General features: G+C 43.8%; 1 protein-coding gene across 1 annotated transcript in view; it reads left to right on the top strand.

The window, feature by feature from the left end:
* Positions 1 to 203: 203 nt before the first annotated feature.
* The window catches only part of PRELP (proline and arginine rich end leucine rich repeat protein), a 32939-nt gene continuing 21109 nt past the window's right edge, over positions 204 to 12033 (top strand). Inside the window, exon 1 of the mRNA XM_083509869.1 lies at positions 204 to 683. The gene's annotated coding sequence lies outside the window, so the exon portion shown is untranslated. The remainder of the gene's footprint in view (positions 684 to 12033) is intronic.

The following is a 12033-nucleotide window of genomic DNA, read 5'->3' as shown; positions in this document are numbered from 1 at the left end:
CCTTTGACCCTTACCCTAAGGCGGCTTTAACAGCCCAGCCAGCAATAACCTGACATAGTCAACGTTAACAATGGTAGCAACAAAGGAGGATTAGCATAGAAAAACAATTGCATTTAGAAAGAATGGGGAAATATGCACAGAACTGTCACTCGCTTTAAAACACAGGAATGCCATTTACTGCCCATTGAGCCTGGCTGTCATCTGAGTCCTGCTGCTTTGAAACGCAAACCTAGACACACAGATTTACTATAAAGTTAGGAGAGGACAACATGCTTATAGAGAGAGAGTGAAAGCTCCGCGTTTTTTCTTTTCTTTTCTTTCTTTAATGTGATTTGTTGAACAACACTCGCGGGGAGTTTTCTTGCCCCAGCAGAAGGAAATGTTATTACACATGAACCTTTCAGCAAGCCAGGCAGAAGGACATGCGTGTGGATTAGATGCCAGGAGTTTGGCTGCCAGAGAAAGACGTTATTGTTGTGACTTTCTCCTCCGCCCCTCGCTTGCTCCCACCCACCCCTCTCCGAGAGAATCTCCGAGGAACGGAACCGGAGAAAACACACACGGCTTGCAGGAGGGTCATTTGCATCCGAACCGGACTGCAGTGAGGAGGGAGAGGAAGAGGGGGAGGAAGAGTCCTGGAAGTTAAAACACACACAGGCAGGAGGAAGGTCAGGTGGAAACAGGTAAGCCCTGGGCAGGTGTCCTCTATCTGGGGATGGCCTACCCTAAACAAGAGAAAGGAGGGACTTCTTTCTTAACCTGAGTCAGGTGGGACTTTCCCCTATCTTATGGATCAACAGGTATTTTCTGTCTGGGTCTTCAAAGGCTGCTTTTTGTTTCAGTTGTCCATGCAAAAGTTCGGTCAAACAAACAAAGGAAAAGTGAAGTAAAGAGGTGGTTAAAAATGCTGAGACTGTTTCCATGGCAGCAAAACTTGGGGAACCCCCTTTTTTTCCTCATATGCTGCACACATCCACATACATCTGGTATGTTTATAGCCTTTGCCAAAGCAAGTTGAGTGTTTCAGAAGTCTCACTATCTGTAAGCTTGATTCATAATCAGAATTTTGTAAGGTATGGGGAGATGGGAGGTGAGTTTTATTTTCAGAGAGGAATATTAGGTTGTGGTTTCATTTTTTCCTTCTAAGTGGCTTCTGTTAATTCTGCTTGCACCACATGTGCAATTTGTAAATGGTTTTGGATAGAAAGGAGTTAAGAGCCCCTAATTAGTTGAATAAAGCAGATTCAATTCCTCTTCGCACTCTGGTAGCTGAGAAAATCGTACGATGTTTATTTTTTCCTTGAGGGAATGAATACAAATTCTTTGCATTTCTGAGAATTTAGGGCTGCTTTCTGTTTTGTCACAAAGAGGTGAATTTTGGAAGACAGACTCATTCTCCCACACTCAGAGACTCCTGTGGCACAATGGGTCAGTGCATCTGGCTGTTAACCAGAAGGTTGGTGGTTTGAGCCCACTCAGGAACAACTGTGGGCAGAATTCCTGCATTTCAAGGGGGTTGGACTAGATGACCCTCAGGGTCCCTTCCAACTCTAGAATTCTTTGATTCTATGACTTGGTCCCTAGTTCAATTCCATAAAAGTTTCAATACCTAAAGAGAAGAACACTTTAAAATGACTGATGTGATTTAAGAGACACTAACTGCAATCCCATAGACACTGATTTAGGAGTAAGTCCCATTTAACTCAATGGGATTTATGCTGAGTAGGCATATATAGGATTGTGCCATAAGGCTTTAGTCCTATATATGCACTTATGAAAGAGTAAGCCCCTTTGGGCAGAGTGGGTTTTCTTCTGAGGAAGCATGCATAGGTTTGCTCTGGTACACACCAGTATTTACAAACCACATTTACTTGGAACAATATCCCATTGATTTCAATAGGTTTTTCTTCCAAGTGGGTGTATGTAATCTCTAATAGGGTTACTTGTAGCACCATCCTATATTTGACTACTCACAAGTAACTCCCACATGGAGCTTTCTCCAAGGTAAATGGATATAGGTTTGCAGCATGAGTGTTAAGATTATTCAGTTTCATATATATATATTTATATACTGCATTAATGTTTTCCCAGGAAGCAACACACACCCCTGGTTCCCAAACACAGATACATGGTTGTTGGTTTTTTAGATGATTAGTTCAGTCAAAAAAATCTATCTAGCAGCCCATTTCAGTTGCTTACGCTTCCATAGATTTTGAGACAAATTCCTAACTACCGGTATCTGTTCTCATGGAGATGTGGGAGTCAGAATAGCTACTCCTGGCTTATTGAATATATAAGTTAGAACCATTCTTTGACTAAATAGGTTTGCAGGTAACTGGGACATGGGCTGCATACACCACACACATTTAAAGCACATACCCCCTACCTGTAAAGAATATTCAGAACTGTAGTTTACCCTTCAGAGCACTGCAATTCCCAGCACCCTCAACAAACTACAGTTTCCGGGATTCTTTGTGTGTATGAGGCAGGGGTGCTTTAAATGTGTGGTGTGTATGCAATCCATCTTGCTGAGCCTCAGAGATTTGCTTAGGAACTTCAGCAGCCAGTCCACATTTATCCAGCATTTACCCATGGAAGAAAAGCCCACTAAAGCAGGCTTTGGGGGCACTCTTCGCAATGCCCCTTTCTTAGCCAGTAGCACCTCCATTCCTGGTGGGTTTAGGAAGTCATGTGCCTGCTGGGGGAAGGGCTATTTTCATGCAGGATGTGTACTGCGCGCGCACACACACACACACACACACACAGTCTTTCTCTCTTGGAACAGAATCCAACTCATGTGATTTTTACCAGAGATTAGATGTTCAGAAGAGGAGGTTGGGAGCCTTCTCCTCCACTATAAGGGGGGGGGGATAGATGAGGCTGATATAGGAGCAGAACTTAAGCAATCAGGAAAGGGGCTTGGAATTGAACGGGCACTTCGCCTCTGGGGGAGAAGGGAGCTTTCAAGCAGCCGGGCTGAATTACCATCAATGCAAGCAAATCAGAAGTGCAGGATTTGGACTGCACTTTTGTTAGCTCTTTGGAAAGTCTTCCCTGTTCCTTGTGACTGGCAAAGAGCAACTGGAAAGAACTGGAGGTTCCAGGGAGATCTGAGGTTGCAAACATCAACGGCAAGCACAAAGGCACACTACAGGGAAGGCAAAAGTGTCGCCAGTAGCTGGTGTTACTAACCATACTGCTTAAGGGTGTGAACTGTGATCTGGGATGCCCATGTTCCAGATCTCATCTCAGCTATATCAGGCAGCTTTTATTTAGGGGGCTGGGCAACCAGTTCCAGCACTACCAGTGCCTGAAATGAATAAATGGAGGATCACTGTAGAGTTGGAAGGGACCCTGAGGATCATCTAGTCCAACCCCCTGGAATGCAGGTGCATGTAGCTGTGTTAAGAGGATCTGCTTTGTATGCAGAACGTTGTAGGTTCAGTTCCCAGCATCCCAGTAGGCCTGGGAGAGATCCCTGGAGAGCCACTGCCAGTCAGTGTGACTCAGGTCAACATAGTGCCCTGTGGATGTTGTTGAACTTCAACTCCCATCAGCCCCAACCAGCATGGTCAGTGGTTAGGAATGATGGGAGCTGTAGTCCAATAATGACTACCCTTGGTGTAGATACTGAGCTTGATGGACTAAAGATCAGACTTGCTATGAAGCAGTTTCTGATGTTCCCATGCAAGCTGCTTCAACCAAGAAGTTGGTGAAGACTAGGGCAGGATCTATGGAGTCTGTGTTCAGCAATGAGTTGCTGGGAATATTATCCAGGCCAAAGGGACCTGTGTTTTTTCAGGAGACTCCCTGCACTCCCAAGTTGTGTGCGCTACAGTGCCAGCCCACGTGGGCAGGAAATTCCCATCCCAAGACATGTCCTCTGGGCAGGCCTGTTGCAAAGACTGTGAGGCACAGCCTGCGCTGTTCGCTTGAATTTTTCTCATTTTATGCTGTGCAGTTGAATGGGGGAAAGACAAAGGAGAGGCATTTCACCGTATTTTTGCACTCCGTCTGGGAATTGTATATACACCAAATAAATGTATGATGTTTGCATTTTATTGTGCTGCTTTTGAAATGTGGAGTCGGGCAGATGGAAACATAAAATGAGCCCTAAGGGATGTAAAAGAGTGCAGGCATTTAGCAATGGGGTTTTTCTTTTTCTGTGTTGCAATATCACAGGAATTATCCAGCCAGTTGATTCCAGATGCTTTCTGTATGAGGCACACCCCATCTGCATGCAGGCGCAGAAAGCCTTCCCTGCAGACAAATGGCTGGGGTGGTCGAGGCTCCCTCCTTTAACCAGCCCACAAATAATTTGGAATGGTTAATGGTATGATGGCTCCAGCCCAATGCAAACACTCTCTTGCCTGGCTTTTCAGTCATTCCAGAGTCTGCGGAGAGAGATGGTCTGCAGCTTCACCTCTCTGGTCTTCAATGTCTTTTGGAGACAGCAGAAGAAAAGACTATTTTACTGAGGGTAAAGTTTCCTGCTTCTGTTTTAAGTTCAGGTACACCCAGCTTGGACTTCGTTGCAGCTTCCAAGAGGCAGAGAGAACCAACATTTCATTCTGATAGGGAGAGGGGTAGGAAAGCTACCCAAAATATCCACAGTTGTCTCAATGGAATGGAAATTGATTATACACATTCGACAAGCATATGTGAATCTTCATGCTTTACTTAGGCTTTACAGCATGCTTGGTTTGTGCTTGGGTTTAATTTTTTCATACAGAGTTTGAATGTTTTTGTCACGGACTGGAAAAGAAGGATAATGACTCATATAAACACTGGAAAGAGAAAGAGGAATGAACAGAGAGTCAAGGCCTGAATGTTATGGCAAAAGTTCAGAATCCATGCTGTCTGAGTGAAGAGCTCTGACTTCTAAGGACCAAAGTACATATGACAGCAACAGATCCATGTGCTTCTATCTGGATCTTTTCCAGTTACAGTGGTACCTCAGAAGTCGAAAGGAATCTGTTCCGGAAGTCTGTTCAACTTCCAAAACATTCAGAAACCAAGGCACAGCTTCCAATTGGCTGCAGGAAGCTCCTGCAGCCAATAGGAAGCTGCGATGGACGTTTGGGTTCCAAAGAACTTTCGCAAACTGGAACACTCAATTCCAGGTGTGTGGCATTTGGGAGCCAAAACGTTCAAATTGCAAAGCGTTTGCCAACCAAGGTATGACTGTATATATAAAGTGGGGTTGGGGTTCCAATTTAGGGGGTGGGTAGATGCTGAGGCTCAGAGGGGCAGTAGCTCAGTGGTGGACCCCATACTGTGCATTCACAAAGTCCCATGTTCAATCCCTGGTATCTCCAGATAGGACTAGGAAGAACTGAGTGTGAAACTCTCAGAGTAGACAGTACTGAGGAATAATGGTCTGACTCGCTAGTCCCTTCTGCATTATACACTTAAAGCAGTATCAGACCACTTTAAACAGTCATGGCTTTCTCCAAAGAATTCTGGAAAGTGTAGCTTCTAATGGCTGCTGAGAGGTGTTAGGAAATCTCTATTCCCCTCACAGAGCTACAGTTCCCAGAGTCCTCTGGGGGAAATGGATTGACTGATAAACCACTCAAAAAACGTAGGCATGCATGTGTGGTGGTGGGGAATAGGGGCCTCCTAATGACTCTAAGCATCATTAACAAACTGCAATCCCCAGGATTCTTTGGGGGAAGCCATGACTGTTTCCCGTTCAAGGGAAGTCATAGTACTGCTCTATTCTGCCTTGGTCAGACCACACCTGGAGTACTGTATCCAGTTCTGGGTACCACAGTTTAAGAAGTATATGGACAAGTTGGAATGTGTGCAGAGGAGAATGACCAAGATGATCAAGGGTCTGGAAACCAAGCCCTATGAGGAATGGTTGAGGGAGTTGGGTATGCTTAGCCTGGAAAAGAGGAGAGTTATAGGAGGTATGATAGCCAACTTCAAATATCTAAAGGGCTATCACATGGAAGATGGAGCAAGCTTGTTTTCTCCTGCTCTGGAGAGCAGTACCCGAACCAATGGCTTCAAGTAACAAGAGAGGACTAAACATCAGGAAGAACTTTCTTTCATTAAGAGCTGTTTGACAGTGGAACATACTCCTTTGGGAGGTTATGGGCCCTCCTTGCTTGGAGGTTTTTAAGCAGAGGTGGGATGGGCATCTGCCATGGATGCTTCAGTTGAGCTTCCTGCATTGCAGGGGGTTGGATGAGATAACCTTTCCAACTCTACAGTTCTAACTGGTGGCTCTTACCTGTGGCAAGTAATTACTTATAGCTGATGCTCTGGCACCAAAATATTCCATTTTTTTTTTATAAGTAGAAGTGAAGCAGTTTTATGTGTTTGTGTTGACCTGCCCCATGTCTTTTACCATGGAGCCTGTTCCACAGCCACTTTTCTGCCAGATAGGCTCATTTACATTATTGGATGCCGGCTTTGGCTGTCTCTCACCTTCCTCTGATGTAGCACAGACACAACTGGGAAAGGCCCTTGACCCGCTCAGTGTGCACATCTCATATTCTAGCAGCTATTGTGTGTGCAGATGCATAGCTCTGTTCAGGGGACACATGCTGGCCCACCACAGCAGTGTATATTTGAGTGGGCAGCAAGTGGCAACACAGTGTTGTAGGACAGAAGAGTGTGTGTTACACGGCTCGCTGCCCTCAGGTGTGGCGGAGGACGCTGTCCTGTCGCCAGTGCTGAAGTTAAGATTCAGCTGCCAGTCTGGTTGGCTTCTTTATGTGGGGTGCAACCTGAGTGACATTAGCGTCGTCGCCCAGATTCCTCTCCTAGGATTTTACTATTATTATCGTTATGTTTTGCTACTATTATTTTGTCGTCCCCTAAAATGTATTTTATATAATTGACTTTTTAGTTTTATTCTTTGTGTGCCGTATTGTTGTTTTATTGCTATGGCCGATGGCTGACGCAAATAAAGATTCTTATCTGCTATGTGGGGTGCATGTGTGCCATCCTATCCTTTGCCTCAGACAGCAAAATGCCTTTGGAGTAGGTAGGCCTCAGGCTGCATAAGCACTATACATTTAAAGGACATTCCAAGCACATTTTCCCTCTCAGGGAATTATGGGCACTGTATTTTGTTAAGCGTTGCTGGTATTTGTAACTCTGTGAGGGGTAAACTATGCAGAATTCTTTAAGGGGGGGGGGATGTGCTTGGAATGTGCTTCAAGGATTTAGGTCTACACTTCTGCTTGCCCTGTGCCTAGAAAGCATGGGTTCAAGCAGTTTTCCAGTCCGAGTGGTTTGGCTTTTGCCCTGTGGCTTCTCCGGGAAAACCCACTCTTCTGCACTAAATCAGAACAAAGCAAAGCAAAGCAAAGTGTGGATTAGTCCTTTGTCTATTCACAGCCTCCACTAAATCGAAGACAATGCAGCAGGAGGTTTTTGCTCACTCCTCACAGGCAAAGGTGTACATATAAAGGGCCATCATATTCTATTATGACACAAGAATGCCTCCTGGAAAATCAAAAGCAGCAACCATACTTGAATTATAAGGAAAGACAGGACAGAGCCTGGTGGACAACAACAGCCTCCTTGTCTTTTGTGGCGGCCCTGTGAAAGCCCTTGTTTTTAAATATTGATCACTCCATATTGAATTGTTTTTGGAGTAATCAAACGACAGCTTCCCTGGCACGTTGCAAGTGTCCTAAATTCATTTGCCTCAGCAAATCTGCGTGAGTGTCTAGTCTGGCAAGAAAGAAAGGAGTTTCTGCCAATTCACCTTCTCACTATCTTCTCTTCTGATGTTTGAGAATCTGTCAGTTGCTCAAACCCCAGTGTTAAAAGTTGACATGCAAAACTTGTTAGTGTTCTTCATCCTACACCACACCTATGAGACAGTTTCTATAGGCCAAACCTTGGGAAATAGCTACACCCATTGGCTGGAGGGGAAAGCCCAGTCCTCCTCAGTTGTGGTAAGTTCACTCATCTCCCTTAGCCCTTCTGCACTGTATACACACAGTTCAAAAGGAGAGTATCTCTGCCTACAAACTGTCAGTCTTTTGGACTTCCAATGAGCTTTCCCTCACACTAGGCTTGCCATACATCAGGAAAATTTCTAACATGTCCTGGTTTTTGGGTGTAAAAATGGTGTCAGGAGGGAATTTTGCCGAAGTGGCAAAATGTCAGAAAAAACTGTGTGCATGGCAACACGATGGAAAAAGCAGCGGAAACAGCTCTGAAAGCTTGAAATTGCAGGTTTCAGGATTTTTCCTTTTTGAAATATGGCAACCCTACCTCACATCTAACATGGTGAGTTCATCTGCCAGATTGCTACATGTATGGCAAGAGAAATTATTCTTTTGCCATCGCTTGTGTTGTGCATTTTTGCCTCAACCAGTCTTGCTCACTTCAATTCACATCTGGTATCTTAACTAAAATAAAACATTTTCAGTCAGATATTCTGGAGTCTGCCGAATGGATCAGCTCAGGAGTTTTGCCCCTTGCATGTCTCACCTGCTTGGTTCAAGAGAAAAATAATTTGAACAACTGCCTCTTGCAAGCCCTGTCTTTCTAGCTGTTACTCATTAGCCAACATGGTTCCCTCATCCCTGACCATAGGCCATGCTGCCTTAGGTTGGTGTGAGTTGGCAACATGTTGGTGGCCCCTGCATTGCCCTATAGCACACCTATGTCCAGTCAACCATAGAAAAATATATTCCAGTTAATTGGAGAGAAAAGTTCTGTCTCCACTAATGCAGAGGTTGGGATTGGGACTTGGGTCAAAGGCAGGGCAGATATGCTACAGCCCCCTAGGTGATTGCTTTTAGAAATCTATGTGGAAGCCAATAATTAATTAAATTTTGGGAAGTCAGGGAGGGAGTCTTGTGGATTTCATTAAGTGCCTCACTACATATTCCCCCTATGATCTAAGAACTTGTTGAAAACTGCCACAAGAAGGAGAGAGTTTGTATCTTTAACTTTCACAGTGACCCGTATACATTGGTTGGAGGACATGCTGGGGTCACATTCTGACTCTCTCAACACACACACAAAATAGGTCAAAGTGTTGTTGACATATTCCCTACACAGCTCACTTCTCCTTGCATGTTTTTAAAAATAGGGACTTAGGGTGACGCTGAGTGCAGAATCTAACTAAAATGATTTAAGAACCTATTTGAATATTTAGGCCACTTTCAGAATTTGAACAAATCAGACATGTCCAGGTCATACACACCAGCATCTTCTGAGAAACTTTAGAAGTTAGCTACTTGTCATAACAGACAAATACATCAAGCTAGCCATATAATTTTCAGTTAAAATTATATCCCATAGAGTTAGGCCACAGATTGCCCCCTTCTTTGTGAACTGAGGGTCACTGTTTTCCAGACAGGGGGCTGGAAAGGTATGTTGCTGCACAAACAGACCTCAGGTTCAATCACATATGGTACATGTTACATACAAAACCAAAAAATAATAATACTAAAGGTAGACTATCTGTTTCTTACAGCATTCCTTTTTATGCTTTTATTAAAAGATTTTCTTGGGCAACAAAAGTACATACAACACCTCTGTTTTCAAATCACAGAGTCCTTCCTACAGGTCGGTTACATTCAGTGTGAGACATTCTCTTTTTTAAGGCTCAAAGTTGTGGCCAGAGTTCTTGTTACACCTCTATAACATGCACAGTACAATCAACAAGGCCAAATAAAGTTGCCTTGGGGGATGGATTCAGCCCAGGCTATCTCTGATTTAAACAGTGGGATTTAAGTATGATTTTCGCTGGATTTTGCTTAAAATTTGCTTTGTAGTGTACTTAGTTTGTTTATTTGCGGCCCGCTCATTCTTAATTTCACCATCCGTCCTTTATAATTTGTGAGCTCAGCTCACAAATGTTATTTCAGGGTTGAGCTAGTAAATAAATGTGTATTATATTGTTGAAAGCCCAGCTACATAAATATAGAAATAAATGACACACTTACAGATTGCATCATCAGAAACTAAAAAGTTCTATGCTAATTCAAAGCAGATTGGCACTTCTTTTATGACTTTATAGGAAGCTCCTAAAATTCAGTGTTTGCATTTTGCATGCATGGAGGTTTGTTCGCCTCCAGTGCCTCCAGATCTGAATTCATTTTTAGTTCTCCTTACAAGAAGCTGACATTAGTTCTTGTATCACAAAAAAGAAACTTTTGGGATAAAATCCAGAGGAGCAAAAGGAGGGGCGTTAGAGTGAAAAGGCTGTGTTCTTACTAGAGGGAACTAGACTTACAGAAAAGATCATTTTGCTGAAATAGTTTTCTGAGACATTCATTTTCTTCCCATAATTCATATGCTATGTCCCTGCTGAGTCCACCGTTTTGTGTTGGAGCTAATGATTCCAAGCCCCAACGCCATTAAGATGATGGGAAAAAGCAGGAACCAAAGAATTCTAGGTTTAAGATGAGACAGATGGCAGCAAATACAGGGGGAGGGGAGGAGGCACAGAATCTCTTTATGGAGAGCGTCTGTAACTTAGATGCCCAGGAATGTTTTGAGACAGCTCAGCCAAAATATGTCAAAGGCGGCCAAGCTTCCCACTAATCCGGTATGCCAACAGCCCTGTAGTGCATGTTCCTTCCCTTTGCCCAAGTATCTTCCTCAGACTCAGACAGACCTTGTGGTGTTGTGTGGATTTGAGGAGGGGGTGTCAGGTGGCAATATTATTTGATGATGCAAATAGGGTGGCCACTTATGCGCCACCAAAAAATAAGAAATGCAACTCTGAGAAAGAAGGCAAAAGAGGACACAGAATTGCATAAACTTTCAATTTGCTGATTTATATTTTGTAGATGCAAATTTAGAAATAGATGTCTTTGTGCTCCTTTCCTACATCTGTTTATCACTGAACTGGACAGCAAAGAGAAGATCCTTCTAAACAGAGGATTGACAGCCTTTCGATAGAGGACATGTGTAAAGTAGGAGACATGTCCACTCTCTAAATGAAGACACTGCCAGGCCATCATATGTATGTAAGAGAGGTTCCTAGGAAAGCATCTGCAATCACTGGAAAAAGCATATGCAGGCCTGCTTACTGGCAGATCTCGCCATTTCCCAAAATATTTTCAGACCGATCTTTTTGACTTCTGACTCTGTCTACTGTTGGTCCTCAGTGTTTTCTTGTTAGCGTAACACTGTTGACATTTCCTCACCGCAGACCAATTGGGAACTTGACAGCCATACAGCGCTGTTTGTTAATGGGGCAAGAGCTGTCTGATGGAGCCTGGCTGGTTGGCTGGCTGCATACATGATGTCAGTGGCAGCTGGACTCCTAGCTGTATGATGGACGGTTGATGAAATGAAACATGCTGAGGTTAGTAGACTGTAGAGAATCACAGCATAGGCGCAAAATATTCCATTTTTTAAAAACCGCAAGCCATATTTGAATGTGGAAAGTCTAATTTTTAGAAGCTTCCAAATGTTTTTGACAATCTTAAACCATTGTCCACCAATTGCTATTGATGCTAACACTAAGTTGGTGAAGCACCTTAAATAGGGAGGAGATTAGGATAACCCACTGCATAAGAGGACGGGGCTCCTGAACTTTTGATTGTTATGTTAAAATGGCAATTCCTGCAGGGACAGTTTTTCTCACCCTTTTTGCTGTTCTGTGCAACCCTCAAAGCAGAGACGGGAAGCCTGTGCACAGACACCTGATGTTGCTGGCCTATAACTCCCATCATGTCTGACCATTGAGCCATCCTGGCTGGGGCTAATGGGAGTTAGAGTCCAACACCACCTGGAGGTCACAGTTTCCCCATAGCCCTATCTTACTTTGCATGGGCAGTCAAAGCATTTATAAAGCCGCATACATGGGAAGGGGAGAATTGTACCAATTGCCCAACGTCCTTGTTGTATCTGACTATACGTGTTGGAACTCACATCTGCACAGGGACTGTCTGCACACAGACAGTCCAATACACTATGACTATGTTTGTGTGATTTTTTACCCTTGAAAAATAAAGGGTAGGAATCCTGTGTTCAGAGCCTACATGACCATCCACATTAGGGTTCTATCAGTCCTGTTTACAATATGGGGATATGTTT

This window comes from Podarcis liolepis (genome assembly GCF_965112155.1).
Source record: "Podarcis liolepis genome assembly, chromosome: 6".
Taxonomy (NCBI): Eukaryota; Metazoa; Chordata; class Lepidosauria; order Squamata; family Lacertidae; genus Podarcis; species Podarcis liolepis.
Note: the sequence above shows the minus strand (reverse complement) of the source record. Positions and strands in the feature narration are given on the sequence as shown.